Source organism: Sycon ciliatum, chromosome 3 (assembly GCF_964019385.1).
Source record: "Sycon ciliatum chromosome 3, ocSycCili1.1, whole genome shotgun sequence".
NCBI lineage: Eukaryota > Metazoa > Porifera > Calcarea > Leucosolenida > Sycettidae > Sycon > Sycon ciliatum.
This window is the reverse complement of record NC_088645.1, coordinates 15577709-15597063: the sequence shown is the minus strand read 5'-3', so window position 1 is coordinate 15597063 and position 19355 is coordinate 15577709. Positions and strand designations below refer to the sequence as shown.

The 19355-nt window shown below is 49.4% G+C and overlaps 1 long non-coding RNA gene across 1 annotated transcript in view; it reads left to right on the top strand.

The window, feature by feature from the left end:
- LOC135812505 (uncharacterized) overlaps positions 1 to 18796 on the top strand; it is a 22864-nt gene extending 4068 nt beyond the window's left edge. Inside the window, exons 2-4 of the long non-coding RNA XR_010552832.1 lie at positions 15985 to 16048; positions 16480 to 16634; positions 18325 to 18796. This is a non-coding gene — a long non-coding RNA (uncharacterized LOC135812505). The remainder of the gene's footprint in view (positions 1 to 15984; positions 16049 to 16479; positions 16635 to 18324) is intronic.
- The last annotated feature ends 559 nt before the right edge of the window (positions 18797 to 19355 follow it).

Genomic DNA, 19355 nt, shown 5'->3' with positions numbered 1-19355 from the left:
AGTGTGAGGCTTTGGTATGCTTGACAAGATGAACGGTTGGGCAGTGTGGCGACTTTGATCCCATTGATTCGGGGCATGTGTTGGTTGGCAGTGAATGATGACTCGGTCTTGCATTGAACCTCACTCCTTCAAGGGAAGTGTGAGGCTTTGGTATGCTTGACAAGATGAACGGTTGGGCAGTGTGGCGACTTTGATCCCGTTGATTCGGGGCATGTGTTGGTGCAGTGAATGATGGCTCGGTCTTGCATTGAACCTCACTCCTTCAAGGGAAGTGTGAGGCTTTGGTATGCTTGACAAGATGAACGGTTGGGCAGTGTGGCGACTTTGATCCCGTTGATTCGGGGCATGTGTTGGTGCAGTGAATGATGGCTCGGTCTTGCATTGAACCTCACTCCTTCAAGGGAAGTGTGGGGCCCTAATATGCTTGACAAGATGAACGGTTGGGCAGTGTGGGGACTCTGTTCCTTTTGATTAGAAGAGTGCGTTGCTTGGCAGTGAATGAATGGTCGAACTTTCATTGATCCTAACTCCTTCAAGGGAAGTGTGCGGCTTTGGTATGCTTGATAAGATGAACGGTTGGGCAGTGCGGAGACTGCGATCCCGTTGATTCGGGGTATATGTTGCTTGGCAGTGAATGATGGTTCGGTCTTGTGTGTTGAACCTCACTCCTTCAAGGGAAGTGTGGGGCTTTGGTATACTTGACAATAGGAACGTTTAGAAAGTGTGGAGGCTTTGATGCCGTTGATTCGGGGCATGTGTTGCTTGGCAGTGAATGATGGCTCGATCTTGCATTGAACCTCACTCCTTCAAGGGAAGTATGAGGCTTTGGTATGCTGGACGTGGTGAATGGTTGGGCAGTTCGGGGACTTTGTTCCTGGTGATTCGGGGCATGCGTTGCTTGGCAATGAATAATTGCTCTTTCCTGCATTGAACCTCACTCCTTCAAGGGAAGTGTGGGGCTTTGGTGTGCGTGACAAGATGAACGGTTGGGCAGTGGGTGAACTTTGATCCCGTTGATTCGGGGCATGTGTTGGTTGGCAGTGATTGATGGCTCGGTCTAGCATTGAACCTCACTCCTTCAAGGGAAGTGTGGGGCTTTGGTATGCTTGGCAAGATGAATGGATGGGCAGTGCGGAGACTGTGATCACGTTGATTCGGGGTATGTTGCTTGGCAGTGAATGATGGTTCGGTCTTGTATTGAACCTCACTCCTTCTAGGGAATTGTGAGGCTTTGGTATGCTTGACAAGGTGAACGGATGGGCAGTTCAGGGACTTTGTTCCCGGTGATTCGGGGCATGTGTTGGTTGGCAGTGAATGAGGGCTCGGTCTGGCATTGAACCTCACTCCTTCAAGGGACATGTGTTGGTTGGCAGTGATTGATGGCTCGGTCTAGCATTGAACCTCACTCCTTCAAGAGAAGTGTGGGGCTTAGGTATGCTTGGCAAGATGAATGGATGGGCAGTGCGGAGACTGTGATCACGTTGATTCGGGGTATGTTGCTTGGCAGTGAATGATGGTTCGGTCTTGTATTGAACCTCACTCCTTCTAGGGAATTGTGAGGCTTTGGTATGCTTGACAAGGTGAACGGATGGGCAGTTCAGGGACTTTGTTCCCGGTGATTCGGGGCATGTGTTGGTTGGCAGTGAATGAGGGCTCAGTCTGGCATTGAACCTCACTCCTTCAAGGGAAGTGTGGGGCTCTGATATGCTTTGACAAGATGAACGGTTGGGCGGTGTGGGGACTATGTTCCCTGTGATTAGGCGTGTTCGTCTTTCGGCAGTGAATGATCGGTCGATCTTGCATTGAACCTCACTCCTTCAAGGGAAGTGTGAGGCTTTGGTATGCTTGACAAGATGAACGGTTGGGCAGTGTGGCGACTTTGATCCCGTTGATTCGGGGCATGTGTTGGTTGGCAGTGAGTGATGGCTCGGTCTTGCATTGAACCTGTGGCGTTGAACCTCACTCCTTCAAGGGAAGTGTGGGACTCTGATATGCCTGACAAGATGAACGGTATGGCAGTGTGAGGACCTTGATCCCGTTGATTCGGGGCATGTGTTGCTTGGCAGTGAATGATGGGTCGGTCTGGCATTGAACCTCACTCCTTCAAGGGAAGTGTGGGGCTTTGGTATGCTTGACAAGGTGAACGGTTGGGCAGTGTGGGGACTCTGTTCCCCTTGATTAGGCATCTGAGTTGCTTGGCCGTGAATAATCGGTCGATCTTGCATTGATCCTCACTCCTTCAAGGGAAGTGTGAGGCTTTGGTATGCTTGACAAGATGAACGGTTCGGCAGTGTGGCGACTTTGATCCCGTTGATTCGGGGCATGTGTTGGTTGGCAGTGAATGATGACTCGGTCTTGCATTGAACCTCACTCCTTCAAGGGAAGTGTGAGGCTTTGGTATGCTTGACAAGATGAACGGTTGGGCAGTGTGGCGACTTTGATCCCGTTGACTCGGGGCATGTGTTGGTTGGCAGTGAATGATGGCTCGGTCTTGCATTGAACCTCACTCCTTCAATGGAAGTGTGAGGCTTTGGTATGCTTGACAAGATGAACGGTTGGGCAGTGTGGCGACTTTGATCCCGTTGATTCGGGGCATGTGTTGGTGCAGTGAGTGATGGCTCGGTCTTGCATTGAACCTCACTCCTTCAAGGGAAGTGTGGGGCCCTAATATGCTTGACAAGATGAACGGTTGGGCAGTGTGGGGACTCTGTTCCTTTTGATTAGACGAGTGCGTTGCTTGGCAGTGAATGAACGGTCGAACTTTCATTGATCCTCACTCCTTCAAGGGAAGTGTGCGGCTTTGGTATGCTTGATAAGATGAACGGTTGGGCAGTGCGGAGACTGCGATCCCGTTGATTCGGGGTATATGTTGCTTGGCAGTGAATGATGGTTCGGTCTTGTGTGTTGAACCTCACTCCTTCAAGGGAAGTGTGGGGCTTTGGTATACTTGACAATAGGAACGTTTAGACAGTGTGGAGGCTTTGATGCCGTTGATTCGGGGCATGTGTTGCTTGGCAGTGAATGATGGCTCGATCTTGCATTGAACCTCACTCCTTCAAGGGAAGTATGAGGCTTTGGTATGCTGGACGTGGTGAATGGTTGGGCAGTTCGGGGACTTTGTTCCTGGTGATTCGGGGCATGCGTTGCTTGGCAATGAATAATTGCTCTTTCCTGCATTGAACCTCACTCCTTCAAGGGAAGTGTGGGGCTTTGGTGTGCGTGACAAGATGAACGGTTGGGCAGTGGGTGGACTTTGATCCCGTTGATTCGGGGCATGTGTTGGTTGGCAGTGATTGATGGCTCGGTCTAGCATTGAACCTCACTCCTTCAAGGGAAGTGTGGGGCTTTGGTATGCTTGGCAAGATGAATGGATGGGCAGTGCGGAGACTGTGATCACGTTGATTCGGGGTATGTTGCTTGGCAGTGAATGGTGTTTCGGTCTTGTATTGAACCTCACTCCTTCAAGGGAATTGTGGGGCTTTGGTATGCTTGACAAGGTGAACGGATGGGCAGTTCGGGGACTTTGTTCCTGGTGATTTGGGGCATGTGTTGGTTGGCAGTGAATGATGGCTCGGTCTGGCATTGAACCTCACTCCTTCAAGGGAAGTGTGGGGCTCTGATATGCTTGACAAGAGGAACGGTTGGGCGGTGTGGGGACTATGTTCCCTTTGATTAGGCGTGTTTGTCTTTTGGCAGTGAATGATCGGTCGATCTTGCATTGAACCTCACTCCTTCAAGGGAAGTGTGAGGCTTTGGTATGCTTTACAAGATGAACGGTTGGGCAGTGTGGCGACTTTGATCCCGTTGATTCGGGGCATGTGTTGGTTGGCAGTGACTGATGGCTCGGTCTTGCATGGAACCTCTGGCGTTGAACCTCACTCCTTCAAGGGAAGTGTGGGACTCTGATATGCCTGACAAGATGAACGGTATGGCAGTGTGAGGACGTTGATCCCGTTGATTCGGGGCATGTGTTGCTTGGCAGTGAATGATGGGTCGGTCTGGCATTGAACCTCACTCCTTCAAAGGAAGTATGGGGCTTTGGCATGCTTGACAAGGTGAACGGTTGGGCAGTGTGGGGACTCTGTTCCCCTTGATTAGGCATCTGAGTTGCTTGGCCGTGAATAATCGGTCGATCTTGCATTGATCCTCACTCCTTCAAGGGAAGTGTGAGGCTTTGGTATGCTTGACAAGATGAACGGTTGGGCAGTGTGGCGACTTTGATCCCGTTGATTCGGGGCATGTGTTGGTTGGCAGTGAATGATGGCTCGGTCTTGCATTGAACCTCACTCCTTCAAGGGAAGTGTGAGGCTTTCGTATGCTTGACAAGATGAACGGTTGTGTAAAGGAAATGCTTCTCCCCCTGGCCCCCGCCACACAACAACGCAAACTCTTGATTGTATCTTCAATACTCTTATATTATACCAAGAAATGACGAGGGCGCAGGAGGAGAGAGACAAACTTGGCGAGGACAAAAAGGACAACGGGAAGACTCCCGGGAAAAGACTTCAGAAAAGACTCGCAGAAAACAACAACGAACAAGCAGTAATAAACCGACGACAAATCGAGACGACCAATCAGGGACGAATACGTACAGAACACATGACCAAGACCAAGACAACCAGACCACGGACGAATCACACACGACTCTCATTCCCAGACCAAACTAGCACTGCGCATGTACAGCATTCACTTGACAGTCACTCTCACACAGACGGAAGCACATCCTCACACTCTGACAACGCGTACTCTTGCATGCACCACATACCATAAACGTCACACATCACACCATACTCGCGCGTACACTTAGACCATATATGACATCAGACACTGGACTCCACAAGACAAGAACCAAATACAACGACATGCGTAAATCATACAAGACGAAATCCGTTACAGTTGGGCAGTGTGGCGACTTTGATCCCGTTGATTCGGGGCATGTGTTGGTTGGCAGTGAATGATGGCTCGATCTTGCATTGAACCTCACTCCTTCAAGGGAAGTGTGAGGCTTTGGTATGCTTGACAAGATGAACGGTTGGGCAGTGTGGCGACTTTGATCCCGTTGATTCGGGGCATGTGTTGGTTGGCAGTGAATGATGGCTCGGTCTTGCATTGAACCTCACTCCTTCAAGGGAAGTGTGGGGCCCTAATATGCTTGACAAGATGAACGGTTGGGCAGTGTGGGGACTCTGTTCCTTTTGATTAGGCGAGTGCGTTGCTTGGCAGTGAATGAACGGTCGAACTTGCATTGATCCTCACTCCTTCAAGGGAAGTGTGCGGCTTTGGTATGCTTGACAAGATGAACGGTTGGGCAGTGCGGAGACTGCGATCCCGTTGATTCGGGGTATATGTTGCTTGGCAGTGAATGATGGTTCGGTCTTGTGTGTTGAACCTCACTCCTTCAAGGGAAGTGTGGGGCTTTGGTATACTTGACAATAGGAACGTTTAGACAGTGTGGAGGCTTTGATGCCGTTGATTCGGGGCATGTGTTGCTTGGCAGTTAATGATGGCTCGATCTTGCATTGAACCTCACTCCTTCGAGTATGAGGCTTTGGTATGCTGGACGAGGTGAATGGTTGGGCAGTTCGGGGACTTTGTTCCTGGTGATTCGGGGCATGCGTTGCTTGGCAATGAATAATTGCTCTTTCTTGCATTGAACCTCACTCCTTCAAGGGAAGTGTGGGGCTTTGGTGTGCGTGACAAGATGAACGGTTGGGCAGTGTGTGGACTTTGATCCCGTTGATTCGGGGCATGTGTTGGTTGGCAGTGCTTGATGGCTCGGTCTGGCATTGAACCTCACTCCTTCAAGGGAAGTGTGGGGCTCTGATATGCTTGACAAGATGAACGGTTGGGCGGTGTGGGGACTATGTTCCCTTTGATTAGGCGTGTTCGTCTTTTGGCAGTGAATGATCGGTCGACCTTGCATTGGACCTCACTCCTTCAAGGGAATTGTGGGGCTTTGGTATGCTTGACAAGGTGAACGGATGGGCAGTTCAGGGACTTTGTTCCCGGTGATTCGGGGCATGTGTTGGTTGGCAGTGAATGATGGCTCGGTCTGGCATTGAACCTCACTCCTTCAAGGGAAGAGTGGGGCCCTAATATGCTTGACAAGATGAACGGTTGGGCAGTGTGGGGACTGTGTTCCTTTTGATTAGGCGAGTGCGTTGCTTGGCAGTGAATGATCGGTCAAACTTGTATTGATCCTCACTCCTTCAAGGGAAGTGTGCGGCTTTGGTATGCTTGACAAGAGGAACGGTTGGGCAGTGCGGAGACTGCGATCCCGTTGATTCGGGGTATATGTTGCTTGGCAGTGAATGATGGTTCCGTCTTGTGTGTTGAACCTCACTCCTTCAAGGGAAGTGTGGGGCTTTGGTATACTTGACAATAGGAACGTTTAGACAGTGTGGAGGCTTTGATACCCTTGATTCGGGGCATGTGTTGCTTGGCAGTGAGTGATGGCTCGATCTTGCATTGAACCTCACTCCTTCCAGGGAAGTATGAGGCTTTGGTATGCTGGACGAGGGGAACGGTTGGGCAGTTCGGGGACTTTGTTCCTGGTGATTCGGGGCATGCGTTGCTTGGTAATGAATAATTGCTCTTTCCTGCAATGAACCTCACTCCTTCAAGGGAAGTGTGGGGCTTTGGTGTGCTGGACAAGATGAACGGTTGGGCAGTGTGTGGACTTTGATCCCGTTGATTCGGGGCAGGTGTTGGTTGGCAGTGCTTGATGGCTCGGTCTAGCATTGAACCTCACTCCTTCAAGGGAAGTGTGGGGCTTTGGTATGCTTGGCAAGATGAACGGATGGGCAGTGCGGAGACTGTGATCACGTTGATTCGGGGTATATGTTGCTTGGCAGTGAATGATGGTTCGGTCTTGTATTGAACCTCACTCCTTCAAGATAATTGTGGGGCTTTGGTATGCTTGACAAGATGAACGTTTGGGCAGTGTGGAGGCTTTAATGCCGTTGATTCGGGGCATGTGTTGCTCGGCAGTGAATGATGGATCGATCTTCCACTGAACCTCACTCCTTCAAGAGAAGTGTGGGGCTTTGGTACGGTTGACAAGACTAACGGTTGAGCAGTGTGGCGACTTTGATTCCGTTGATTTGGGGCATGTGTTGCTTGGCAGTGAATGATGGCTCGGTCTTGCATTGAACCTCACTCCTTCAAGGGAAGTATGAGTCTTTGGTATGCTGGACAAGGTGAATAGTTGGCGACTTTGATTCCGTTGATTTGGGGCATGTGTTGCTTGGCAGTGAATGATGGCTCGGTCTTGCATTGAACCTCACTCCTTCAAGGGAAGTATGAGTCTTTGGTATGCTGGACAAGGTGAATAGTTGGGCAGTTCGGGGACTTTGTTCCTGGTGATTTGGGGCATGCGTTGCTTGGCAATGAATAATTGCTCTTTCCTGCATTGAACCTCACTCCTTCAAGGGAAGTGTGGGGCTTTGGTGTGCGTGACAAGATGAACGGTTGGGCAGTGTGTGGACTTTGATCCCGTTGATTCGGGGCATGTGTTGGTTGGCAGTGATTGATGGCTCGGTCTAGCATTGAACCTCACTCCTTCAAGGGAAGTGTGGGGCTTTGGTATGCTTGGCAAGATGAATGGATGGGCAGTGCGGAGACTGTGATCACGTTGATTCGGGGTATGTTGCTTGGCAGTGAATGATGGTTCGGTCTTGTATTGAACCTCACTCCTTCAAGGGAATTGTGGGGCTTTGGTATGCTTGACAAGGTGAACGGATGGGCAGTTCAGGGACTTTGTTCCCGGTGATTCGGGGCATGTGTTGTTTGGCAGTGAATGATGGCTCGGTCTGGCATTGAACCTCACTCCTTCAAGGGAAGTGTGGGGCTCTGATAGGCTTGACAAGATGAACGGTTGGGCGGTGTGGGGACTATGTTCCCTTTGATTAGGCGTGTTCGTCTTTTGGCAGTGAATGATCGGTCGACCTTGCATTGAACCTCACTCCTTCAAGGGAATTGTGGGGCTTTGGTATGCTTGAGAAGGTGAACGGATGGGCAGTTCAGGGACTTTGTTCCCGGTGATTCGGGGCATGTGTTGGTTGGCAGTGAATGATGGCTCGGTCTGGCATTGAACCTCACTCCTTCAAGGGAAGAGTGGGGCCCTAATATGCTTGACAAGATGAACGGTTGGGCAGTGTGGGGACTGTGTTCCTTTTGATTATGCGAGTGCGTTGCTTGGCAGTGAATGATCGGTCGAACTTGCATTGATCCTCACTCCTTCAAGGGAAGTGTGCGGCTTTGGTATGCTTGACAAGATGAACGGTTGGGCAGTGCGGAGACTGCGATCCCGTTGATTCGGGGTATATGTTGCTTGGCAGTGAATGATGGTTCGGTCTTGTGTGTTGAACCTCACTCCTTCAAGGGAAGTGTGGGGCTTTGGTATACTTGACAATAGGAACGTTTAGACAGTGTGGAGGCTTTGATACCCTTGATTCGGGGCATGTGTTGCTTGGCAGTGAGTGATGGCTCGATCTTGCATTGAACCTCACTCCTTCAAGGAAAGTATGAGGCTTTGGTATGCTGGACGAGGCGAACGGTTGGGCAGTTCGGGGACTTTGTTCCTGGTGATTCGGGGCATGCGTTGCTTGGTAATGAATAATTGCTCTTTCCTGCAATGAACCTCACTCCTTCAAGGGAAGTGTGGGGCTTTGGTGTGCTGGACAAGATGAACGGTTGGGCAGTGTGTGGACTTTGATCCCGTTGATTCGGGGCAGGTGTTGGTTGGCAGTGCTTGATGGCTCGGTCTAGCATTGAACCTCACTCCTTCAAGGGAAGTGTGGGGCTTTGGTATGCTTGGCAAGATGAACGGATGGGCAGTGCGGAGACTGTGATCACGTTGATTCGGGGTATATGTTGCTTGGCAGTGAATGATGGTTCGGTCTTGTATTGAACCTCACTCCTTCAAGATAATTGTGGGGCTTTGGTATGCTTGACAAGATGAACGTTTGGGCAGTGTGGAGGCTTTAATGCCGTTGATTCGGGGCATGTGTTGCTCGGCAGTGAATGATGGATCGATCTTCCATTGAACCTCACTCCTTCAAGAGAAGTGTGGGGCTTTGGTACGGTTGACAAGACTAACGGTTGGGCAGTGTGGCGACTTTGATTCCGTTGATTTGGGGCATGTGTTGCTTGGCAGTGAATGATGGCTCGGTCTTGCATTGAACCTCACTCCTTCAAGGGAAGTATGAGTCTTTGGTATGCTGGACAAGGTGAATAGTTGGGCAGTTCGGGGACTTTGTTCCTGGTGATTTGGGGCATGCGTTGCTTGGCAATGAATAATTGCTCTTTCCTGCATTGAACCTCACTCCTTCAAGGGAAGTGTGGGGCTTTGGTGTGCGTGACAAGATGAACGGTTGGGCAGTGTGTGGACTTTGATCCCGTTGATTCGGGGCATGTGTTGGTTAGCATTGAACCTCACTCCTTCAAGGGAAGTGTGGGGCTTTGGTATGCTTGGCAAGATGAATGGATGGGCAGTGCGGAGACTGTGATCACGTTGATTAGGGGTATGTTGCTTGGCAGTGAATGGTGTTTCGGTCTGGTACTGAACCTCACTCCTTCAAGGGAATTCTGGGGATTTGGTATGCTTGACAAGGTGAACGGATGGGCAGCTGAGGGACTTTGTTCCCGGTGATTCGGGGCATGTGTTGGTTGGCAGTGAATGATGGCTCGGTCTGGCATTGAACCTCACTCCTTCAAGGGAAGTGTGGGGCTCTGATATGCTTGACAAGATGAACGGTTGGGCGGTGTGGGGACTATGTTCCCTTTGATTAGGCGTGTTCGTCTTTTGGCAGTGAATGATCGGTCGATCTTGCATTGAACCTCACTCCTTCAAGGGAAGTGTGAGGCTTTGGTATGCTTGACAAGATGAACGGTTGGGCAGTGTGGCGACTTTGATCCCGTTGATTCGGGGCATGTGTTGGTTGGCAGTGAGTGATGGCTCGGTCTTGCATTTAACCTGTGGCGTTGAACCTCACTCCTTCAAGGGAAGTGTGGGACTCTGATATGCCTGACAAGATGAACGGTATGGCAGTGTGAGGACCTTGATCCCGTTGATTCGGGGCATGTGTTGCTTGGCAGTGAATAATGGGTCGGTCTGGCATTGAACCTCACTCCTTCAAGGGAAGTGTGGGGCTTTGGTATGCTTGACAAGGTGAACGGTTGGGCAGTGTGGGGACTCTTTTCCCCTTGATTAGGCATCTGAGTTGCTTGGCCGTGAATAATCGGTCGATCTTGCATTGATCCTCACTCCTTCAAGGGAAGTGTGAGGCTTTGGTATGCTTGACAAGATGAACGGTTGGGCAGTGTGGCGACTTTGATCCCGTTGATTCGGGGCATGTGTTGGTTGGCAGTGAATGATGGCTCGGTCTTGCATTGAACCTCACTCTTTCAAGGGAAGTGTGGGGCTTTGGTATGCTTGACAAGAGCAACGGTTGGTCAGTGTGTGGACTTTGATCCCGTTGATTCGGGGCATGTGTTGGTTGGCAGTGAATGATGGCTCGGTCTTGCATTGAACCTCACTCTTTCAAGGGAAGTGTGAGGCTTTGGTATGCTTGACAAGATGAACGGTTGGGCAGTGTGGCGACTTTGATCCCGTTGATTCGGGGCATGTGTTGGTTGGCAGTGAATGATGGCTCGGTCTTGCATTGAACCTCACTCCTTCAAGGGAAGTGTGGGGCCCTAATATGCTTGACAAGATGAACGGTTGGGCAGTGTGGGGCTCTGTTCCTTTTGATTAGGCGAGTGCGTTGCTTGGCAGTGAATGAACGGTCGAACTTGCATTGATCCTCACTCCTTCAAGGAAAGTGTGCGGCTTCGGTATGCTTGACAAGATGAACGGTTGGCAGTGCGGAGACTGCGATCCCGTTGATTCGGGGTATATGTTGCTTGGCAGTGAATGATGGTTCGGACTTGTGTGTTGAACCTCACTCCTTCAAGGGAAGTGTGGAGGCTTTGATCCCGTTGATTCGGGGCATGTGTTGGTTGGCAGTGAATGATGGCTCGATCTTGCATTGAACCTCACTCCTTCAAGGGAAGTGTGAGGCTTTGGTATGCTTGACAAGATGAAGGGTTGGGCAGTGTGGCGACTTTGATCCCGTTGATTCGGGGCATGTGTTGGTTGGCAGTGAATGATGGCTCGGTCTAGCATTGAACCTCACTCCTTCAGGGGAAGTGTGGGGCTTTGGTATGCTTGGCAAGATGAATGGATGGGCAGTGCGGAAACTGTGATCACGTTGATTCGGGGTATGTTGCTTGGCAGTGAATGATGGTTCGGTCTTGTATCTAACCTCACTCCTTCAAGGGAATTGTGGGGCTTTGGTATGCTTGACAAGGTGAACGGATGGGCAGTTTAGGGACTTTGTTCCTGGTGATTCGGGGCATGTGTTGGTTGGCAGTGAATGATGGCTCGGTCTGGCATTGCACCTCACTCCTTCAAGGGAAGTGTGGGGCTCTGATATGCTTGACAAGAAGAACGGTTGGGCGGTATGGGGACTATGTTCCCTTTGATTAGGCGTGTTCGTCTTTTGGCAGTGAATGATCGGTCGATCTTGCATTGAACCTCACTCCTTCAAGGGAAGTGTGAGGCTTTGGTATGCTTGACAAGATGAACGGTTGGGCAGGGTGGCGACTTTGATCCAGTTGATTCGGGGCATGTGTTGCTTGGCAGCGAGTGATCGCTCGGTCTTGCATTGGAACTCTGGCATTGAACCTCACTCCTTCAAGGGAAGTGTGGGACTCTGATATGCCTGACAAGATGAACGGTAGGACAGTGTGAGGACCTTGATCCCGTTGATTCGGGGCATGTGTTGCTTGGCAGTGAATGATGGGTCGGTCTGGCATTGAACCTCACTCCTTCAAGGGAAGTGTGGGGCTTTGGTATGCTTGACAAGGTGAACGGTTGGGAAGTGTGGGGACTCTTTTCCCCTTGATTAGGCATCTGAGTTGTTTGGCCATGAATAATCGGTCGACCTTGCATTGATCCTCACTCCTTCAAGGGAAGTGTGAGGCTTTGGTATGCTTGACAAGATGAACGGTTGGGCAGTGTGGCGACTTTGATCCCGTTGATTCGGGGCATGTGTTGCTTGGCAGTGAATGATGGCTCGGTCTAGCATTGAACCTCACTCCTTCAAGTGAAGTGTGGGGCCCTAATATGCTTGACAAGATGAACGGTTGGGCAGTGTGGGGACTGTGTTCCTTTTGATTAGGCGAGTGCATTGCTTGGCAGTGAATGATCGGTCGAACTTGCATTGATCCTCACTCCTTCAAGGGAAGTGTGCGGCTTTGGTATGCTTGACAAGATGAACGGTTGGGCAGTGCGGAGACTGCGATCCCGTTGATTCGGGGTATATGTTGCTTGGCAGTGAATGATGGTTCGGTCTTGTGTGTTGAACCTCACTCCTTCAAGGGAAGTGTGGGGCTTTGGTATACTTGACAATAGGAACGTTCAGACAGTGTGGAGACTTTGATACCGTTGATTCGGGGAATGTGTTGCTTGGCAGTGAATGATGGCTCAATCTTGCATTGAACCTCACTCCTTCAAGGGAAGTATGAGGCTTTGGTATGCTGGACGAGGTGAATGGTTGGGCAGTTCGGGGACTTTGTTCCTGGTGATTCGGGGCATGCGTTGCTTGGCAATGAATAATTGCTCTTTCCTGCATTGAACCTCACTCCTTCAAGGGAAGTGTGGGGCTTTGGTGTGCGTGACAAGATGAACGGTTGGGCAGTGTGTGGACTTTGATCCCGTTGATTCGGGGCAGGTGTTGGTTGGCAGTGCTTGATGGCTCGGTCTAGAATTGAACCTCACTCCTTCAAGGGAAGTGGGGGCTTTGGTATGCTTGGCAAGATGAACGGATGGGCAGTGCGGAGACTGTGATCACGTTGATTCGGTGTATATGTTGCTTGGCAGTGAATGATGGTTCGGTCTTGTATTGAACCTCACTCCTTCAAGGGAATTGTGGGGCTTTGGTATGCTTGACAAGATGAACGTTTGGGCAGTGTGGAGGCTTTAATGCCGTTGGCTCGAGGCATGTGTTGATCGGCAGTGAATGATGGATCGATCTTCCATTGAACCTCACTCCTTCAAGAGAAGTGTGGGGCTTTGGTACGGTTGACAAGATGAACGGTTGGGCTGTGTGGCGACTTTGATCCCGTTGATTTTGGGCATGTGTTGCTTGGCAGTGAATGATGGCTCGGTCTTGCATTGAACCTCACTCCTTCAAGGGAAGTATGAGGCTTTGGTATGCTGGACAAGGTGAATGGTTGGGCAGTTCGGGGACTTTGTTCCTGGTGATTTGGGGCATGCGTTGCTTGGCAATGAATAATTGCTCTTTCCTGCATTGAACCTCACTCCTTCAAGGGAAGTGTGGGGCTTTGGTGTGCGTGAAAAGATGAACGGTTGGGCAGTGTGTGGACTTTGATCCCGTTGATTCGGGGCATGTGTTAGTTGGCCTTGAATGATGGCGGCTTGGCATTGAACCTCACTCCTTCAAGGGAAGTGTGGGACTCTGTTATGCTTGACAAGATGAACGGTTGGGCAGTGTGGGGGCTTTGATCCCGTTGATTTGGGGCATGTGTTGCTTGGCAATGAATGATGGGTCGGTCTGGCATTGAACCTCACTCCTGCAAGGGAAGTGTGGGCGTCTGATATGCTTCACAAGATGAACTGTTGGGCAGTGTGTGAACTCTGTTCCCTTCGATTAGGCGTGTGAGTTTCTTGGCATTGAATAATCGGTCGATCTTGCATTGATCCTTCAAGGAAAGTGTGGGGCTGTAGTATGCTTGACAAGATGAACGGTTGGGCAGTGTGGCGACTTTGATCCCGTTGATTCGGGGCATGTGTTGCTTGGCAGTGAGTGATGGCTCGGTCTTGCATTTAACCTCACTCCTTCAAGGGAAGTGTGAGGCTTAGCTATTCTTGACAAGATGAACGGTAGGGCATTGTGATGACCTTGATCCCGTTGATTCGGGGCATGTGTTGGTTGGCAGTGAATGATGGGTCGGTCTGGCATTAAACCTCACTCCTTCAAGGGAATTGTGGGGCTTTGGTACGCTTGAGAAGGTGAACGGTTAGGCAGTTCGGCGACTTTGTTCCTGGTGATTCGGAGCATGGTTTGCTTGGCGGTGAATAATGGCGCTGTCCTGCATTGAACCTCACTCCTTCAAGGGAAGTGCGGGGCTCTGATATGCTAGACAAGGTGAACGGTTTGGCAGTGTGAGGACTCTGTTCCCCTTGATTAGGCGTGTGAGTTGCTTGGCAGTGAATGATAGCGCGAACTTGCATTGAACCTCACTCCTTCAAGGGAAGTGTGGGGCTCTAGTATGCTTGACAAGATGAACGGGTGGGCAGTGTGGCGACCTTGATCCCGCTGATTCGGGGCATGTGTTGGTTGGCAGTGAATGAGGGCTCGGTCTTGCATTGAACCTCATTCCTTCCAGGGAAGTCTGGGGTCCTAATATGCTGGACAAGATGAACGGTTGGGCAGTGCGGGGACTCTGTTCTCTTTGATTAGGCGTGTGCTTTTCTTGGCAGTGAATGATCGGTCGATCTCGCATTGATCCTCACTCTTTCAAGGTAAGTGTGCGGCTTTGGTATGCTTGACAAGATGAACGGTTGGGCAGTGCGGAGACTTGGATCTCGTTGATTCGGGTACATGTTGCTTGGCAGTGAATGATGGCTTGATCTTGCATTGCACCTCACTCCTTCAAGGGAAGTGTGGGCCTTTGGTATGCTTGACAAGAAGAACGGTTGGGCAGTGTGGGGACTTTGATCGTATTGATTCGGTGCATGTGTTGCTTGGCGGTGAATGATGGCTCGGTCTTGCATTGAACCTCACTCCTTCAAGGGAAGTGTGGGGCTTTTGTATGCTTAACAAGATGAACAGTTGGGCAGTGTGGTGGCAACTTAGTCCTGTTGATTCGAGGAATGTGTTGCTTGGCGGTGAATGATGGGGCGGTCTTGCAATAAACCTCACTCCTTCAAAGGGAGTGTGGGGTTCTGTTATGCTTGACAAGATGAACGGTTGGGCAGTGTGATGACTCTGTTCCCGTTGATTCGGGGCATGTGTTTCTTGGCATCAAATAATTGGTCGGTCTTGTATTGAACCTCACTCCTTCAAGGGAAGTGTGAGGCTTTGGTATGCTTGACAAGATGAATGGTTGGGAAGCTTGGTTACTCTTTTTCCCTAATTCGAGACGTGTGTTGCTTAGCAGTAAATGGCATCTCAGTGTTGTGTTCATCATCACTCCTTCAAGGGAAGTATTAAGCTCCGATTGGGTTGAAAAATGAATGATTTGCCAACCTTGTGTCTCCGTTCCCTGTTATTCGGGACGGATGTTGCTTGGCAGTGAATGATGGCTCAGTTTTGAATTCAACCTCACTCCCAAATGGGAAGTGTGAGTGTGTGGCTGTGGAACGATTGCAAATGAACAGTTCGCATATCTTTGTTACTCCATGGCCAGTGATTCTGTGGACAAGAGATGCTTTGCATTGAACAGTGGCTTGGCCTTGCTTTCAACCCCACACTCATTCAAGGGAAGTTTGGAACTGTAGTACTTCGAAGTACGTTTGAGAAGATGAATGTTTTGTTAGCTTTGTATTTTTTAGATTTTTTGGGAGGCTTGTATTGTCATATGGTACTTCCCGTAGAAGTCGTACCTCATGCATTAACATAGCGCAGGGTACAATACAGCCCTAGCACACACACACACACACAACACGCACACACACAACACACACACACACACACACACACGCACACGCACACACACACACACGCACACACACATGCACACACACACACATACATATACACACACACTGTTCTGTGCACTGGAATGTGGCACTGCTTTACTCAGGAGGTTAGATTTCTCTGGCCAGAGCTGTACAAACACTTTCTGTTGAACATTACTAATATTTCAGTCCTGAATTGAAAATCTTTTCCATTTGTTTTGCTATGCTTGTATCAGGCCTCATCACGGCAGAGACAATCAACTTAAGAAATGTATTAACTGTGACAGCAGGATGAAGAAGGTTAGATACTGTTGGAGCATGTTTATGTTTTTTTTTTCGTGCACATGCCGTCACGTGTGTGTGTGCGTGCGTGCGTGTGTGTGCGTGTGTGTGTGTATGTGTGTGTTCGTGCATGGAACAGTTTTTTCTCTCGGCGTTCTACGCCTGCCTATACATTTTCCGTGTGCCTAGCACCTTCGATTTTGCCTGGTGGACAAGCATGCATGAATAGCTTTCCAACGTTACAATCATTTATCACCTGTACCTGGCCCATATAAGACAGTGTTTAGCAGAAACACATGCAAAATAGTGAATAGAGTGGCGTGACATACTCATAGAAAGACCAGCAGTACAATCCCAGTATATATTTCTATGGAATGATCTGTTACTATCTCATAAGATTGTACTTTGTCGTGTCCACTGTCAATGTGCAAATTGAAATCTTCATGCAGATTATAGATACATCTGGGATGGTGTCGTGGCTATGCCTGAATCAATCTATCCTGACATCGTCATCATTGTCATGTCTAAGCAGTATCAAATCAGAGATGTGGCGGATGTTGCCTGCTACTCAACGTTCTGATGGTGGCTGAAAAGTGTTTTGAAGGTAAGAACTCCAGTCCAAAACTGACTGCATGCTTCATAGTGGTGGAAATGGAATACAGACTGACCGGCCGCTACAGATACCGTACTTTACGCAGTACAAGCCTCGCTTTAAACATCAGTAGTTTACCCACAAAAAAAAAACAGTCGTAGCGGCTTATACTACGATGGTATGGCTTATACCGTACTGGCAATATATGTTGCCGCGTAACGCGTAACGCAGGGGGTGCGGCGTAACGCGCGACCAGGCTAGTGCGACAAATTTTCGTTGAGTTCGTAACGCGCGTCCGGCGGGGTGCGGCGATCTTTTCATTACAGTTTGCACTCCAAAAAAAGGCTGAAAACTGTGAAAGCACGTGTACCGCGTGGTGAAAAGTCGCCAGCAGCAGTGATCTGGTGATGGCTCGAGCAGCGATGACGACTCCAGCAGCAGTGATGACTAATGATAGCCACGGTGACTTGTAATAATGTTGTACACTCATTAACTGTGTGAGTGACAGTAGTTTTTGGAGGAAGCGCTCTTCCCCTATATCACTTTCCTTTTGATGATCTTTTTTGTGAACAGATCACTCTGATAGTTAAAATATACAGTCTTCTATTGATATCGTTGTCGCCCTTTGCCGTCGGGTTTGTAACAGTTGGATAGCAACTGAATTTCTGTGCCTTCAATGTGGATGAAAAGAAAAAATGATGCGGCAAAAGCAAAAAAATGATGCGGCAATAGCAAAAAAGTGATGCGGCAATAGCAAAAAAAGGACTGCGGCAATATAGAAACCTGTGTAACGGCTCCTGTGCGACTTTGCATGTAACGCCCTGCGTGCGGCAAACATGTGCCAATGTAACGCTTCATGGCCTCACTGCGGCAACATATATTGCCAGTACGGTACTACGATGGTCGAATTAACGGTGCAAAATGGGGCAGATGTCTGTATTTCATGACAAACAAATCTGGGTATGGCTTATACTCTAGTGCGATGTATACTCCTGCGGTACGGTAACGACATGCAGCTATCTGCAGCCTCGTGGGCACACACATGCATTGATGTGGCAATCGCTCAAGTGCTGTGGAGATAAAACAAAGTGTACATGTCCCTGGCATGTACTCGAAGCGTGAAGATCATATTTTGGCATTCATTTACTGGTTTTGTGTAGGGCTGTGCAGTACTACACTCAAACGTCTCTTATCCCATTGCATTGGTACCCGGCATAGACCATACGTATCTCAGATAATGCTGTATCATGCTATCTGATGAGTGTTTCACACGAAACTCTGAGTAACGACGGAAAAGGACTTTGTTGCGTCATTGCTGTGTGATCATTGTATCGTATCTCAGATATATAGGTATTGCAGTAGACCTTATGGTTCAAGCAGAAAGGCTTCCGTTGGCAAGTGACGCTCACTTTGTTTCGGATCACCCATATTATAGGGTTCATTGTAGATCTTGATATGCCAGAGGAATATTTTGTATCACATTCACCGCTTGTTGCCTAAATCTGTAACAGCAAGCTCACCCATGTTTGTGTGCATGGATATGTACGTGTGTGTGTGCGTGTGTGTATGTGTATGTGTGTGTGTTTGTGTGTGCGTGCGTGCGTGCGTGCGTGCGTGTGTGTGTGTGTGTGTGTGTGTGTGTGTGTGTGTGTGTGTGCGGGCGTCCGTGTGTGCATGCATGTGTTCTAATTTGTATACCCAGATTATCATCAACCTGGGATCCATGCAAGGTATCGCTGTTGCTGTCGGCCTCCTTTTCTGACACCTTGCTGAGGCTGCTGGCATTGGCCACTTTTCACAATTCTGAATAAAACAAACCTAAACTCGCCAGTGTGCTCTACTTCTTGCTGCTGCTGCTGCTGCTGCTGCTGCTGCTGCTGCTACTGCTGCTGTCGGTGCGGGTTTTGTCAGAGTGAGGGGTGCAGCGGTTTGTTCTTGTGTGGTTGACTGGATTAATCCTGGAGGTATACTATTATAATATTCCTCACGGACCTAACTTAGGTTGCATGCAAGTAGTAAGCTAGCTGTCTGCAAGTAATATGCTTGCTGTCCGCTCTGTGTCGGAACTGTACTGCGGTGTATGCATGAGTAACTATGCAGTGGAGGGAGCAATCAGTTTGCCGCGATGCTTATTGTTTTTGTAGAAAGGCAACGGACTTGAGTTTCCACCAACTTTCCGGCATATGGAATAAATTCAAACATTCTTGTATGGAATCTTGCGACTTCTGAACAAAGATTGACCTCCCAGTGCATGTAGCCCGGGGACATTTCAACCTTGACCCCGCCTTTTTCTTGCATGTGGGTTATTTTCTTCTTAGTTTGACCTGCTTAGCTTGACCTCACGGTTGACCTTCCTTGCTGCATGTGGGTTATTTTCTTAGTTTGACCTCACGGTCGTGTGTGGGTTGTTTTCATGGCGTAGCTTGACCTAAATCAGCAAATTTCCAGTTCTCACTAGAGATATCCAACCTCATGATTAAAATTAATGTAGCGCAGCACGCCGCGTTGAATTTCGCAGAGCAGTGGTGTGTGTGTGTGGTGCTGGGACCGCATAGCCCCCCCCCCCCCCGCTATTATTGTTCATGAGGTCGGATTTCTCTGGCCACGCCAGTGCATGTGTCAGTGAGTAGCAAAATGAAGGAGTTGTCATTTAGCACGGAATATTGACGGAATATTGAAAGCCCATAATTATGATGTTGGTAGTTTGAACCGCATTGTGAGTCACTGCATGGA